Source organism: Montipora capricornis, chromosome 14 (assembly GCF_036669925.1).
Source record: "Montipora capricornis isolate CH-2021 chromosome 14, ASM3666992v2, whole genome shotgun sequence".
Classification (NCBI taxonomy): domain Eukaryota; kingdom Metazoa; phylum Cnidaria; class Anthozoa; order Scleractinia; family Acroporidae; genus Montipora; species Montipora capricornis.
Window position 1 is genome coordinate 18880894 of NC_090896.1, and position 2500 is coordinate 18883393.

Here is a 2500-nt window from a genome sequence, read left to right on the forward strand (position 1 = left end):
CCATATTTGGTAGTGCAGGTATATGAGCTGATGACCTGTGTCCGGCGAGCCAATGATCATGCTGGAAATGTGATATCTGTAGTTCAGTTTTTAATAAATAAATAAATAATATATATATATATATATATATATATATATATATATATATATATATATATATATATATATATAGATAGATATATGTATATATAGATACGTAGACTTGAACTAGGTCAAAAACATTTATTTGCTACTCCGAGTTTCATGCTTCTCACGAAGCAATCATCAGGCAACTGCCAAAAAGAAGGAATACATGGTGTTTTACAGTGATTTTGAAAATAACGGTAGCAATTCACTATAGGCTACCGTTATTTTCAAAATCACTGTAAAACACCATGTATTCCTTCTTTTTGGCAGTTGCCTGATGATTGCTTCGTGAGAAGCACGAAACTCGGAGTAGCAAATAAATGTTTTTGACCTAGTTCAAGTCTACGTATCTATTCAAAGCTCTGGTAAACCCATTGAGCACTTTTAGCTGATGATCAATTTATCACGTCATTTAATTATATGTATATATATGTATGTATATATAACTTGAATATCTGTAATGGTTGACCAAACGATAAACTCCCAACAGAAGGATCCAATAGGATGCACGTTGTCTCCTCAGTTAGTATTTAAAGTTGCATATAAACTGGAGAGGAAGACAAAACTTCTCGAAGGTCCAGGAAATTTAATAAAAACGTTTCGGCCCTTCGGCCTTCGTCAGTTAAAATTTTTTTAAAAATAGAGTAAAAGTTAAAAATCTAAGGATAAAATGACCTAATTATTACAGCAGTGGAGACTATATAGTCTCTGAAAGACTAACAATGGCTATTGTAATGGAATACAATTAAGTAGTAAATTGTATGGTACAATACAAGCCAAAACTAAAGCTTAATCACTAAAACAAAAGTAACGATGTAATACCGTAGAACAAAGAATTTGAAGGACATTCTTGCACCTTCCAAATTCAAAAGAAGTCGAAACCATGACGAGGCTGAAAATTGCGGATGTTTTAAATGCAACAAAAGATATGATCTCTGTTGTAATTATTTGTTAGAAGCTGGTGAATTTTCAAGTTTTGCAACTGGCCGGTCGTATCAAATCAAACAAAACCTTGGATGCAATTCGACTGGAATTATTTACTTAGCCTTCTGCAACAAATGCAAAGTGCAGTATGTTGGTTCGACTTCCAATGCATTTAAAGTCAGGTTCAGAAACCATAAATCTGACATGAAAAGAAACAAAAAATCGTGCGAGCTTGCCATTCATTTCAATAAATTTCCTCACAACCTTTCGGACTTCAATTTCATTGTCATTGAGAAGATAATGAACACTGATGGAGATTTAGATAACACTTTATTAAAGCGGGAGGGTTATTGGGCGGCACAATTGCGCACACTGCAGCCTTTTGGCCTCATTAAGCGCTGTGAATTCCGTTCAAAAAAACGGATCAATTTCAATGTTCCATAAAAAGGTTTTTTGTTTCCATTGTATTCCCATCTAATTTGTAGTCGGTATTACATAAATAGATGGAATCACTTGCATAACTCTAGATTTTAGTATTACATCATTACTTTTGTTTTAGTGATTAAGCTTTAGTTTTGGCTTGTATTGTACCACACAATTTACTACTTAATTGTATTCCATTACAATAGCCATTGTTAGTCTTTCAGAGACTATATAGTCTCTACTGCTGTAATAATTAGGTCATTTTATCCTTAGATTTTTAACTTTTACTCTATTTTTAAAAAAATTTTAACTGACGAAGGCCGAAGGGCCGAAACGTTTTTATTAAATTTCCTGGACCTTCGAGAAGTTTTGTCTTCCTCTCCAGTTTATATGCAACTTTATATATGTATATATATATATATGTAAATGAATGTTGACGTAATACTGGTAAAAATGTGATAAAACATGGCAGTTACAACGAATTTGAATTTTATAAACTTAAAGCTGAGTGTTTATTTTTAATTTGCGTAGCTATTCTGCTTTCATATATAAGTTGGGTGGCTGTCATATGCATGAGATAGAGAGAGAGTTGAGATAATGTATAGATTTAACCCATAGGCAGCCCAAGCTCGCGTCACTACAGACAGCCGTTGAGAATTTAAACGCGTTATGAGACTTTGTATGGGAAATCAAATATCGTCGATTATAAAGCCTAAAAAATGCTCAATTTAACTTTCATTCAATAAAATGAATCAAAATGACTCACCTCTGGTGTATTCTTGTGCCTTTTGGAGCTTATTTTACAGTTTCGGGAAGTCGGTGTTTTCAATGTTCTAAGACGAAGTCAAGGCTGCACACTACGATTCCGACCGTTGTCAGCTCAGAGGCGGTTTGCGACTCGAAAATCCATCCCAGCCAAGATTTTTTCACGCAAAGCTAAAGCCACATCATTTGCGAACCTCCGTGAATGTTTCATCGTAAAAAAACCTCACGCACTTGGCTGGAAATGAGCATTTTGTGCTTCGAT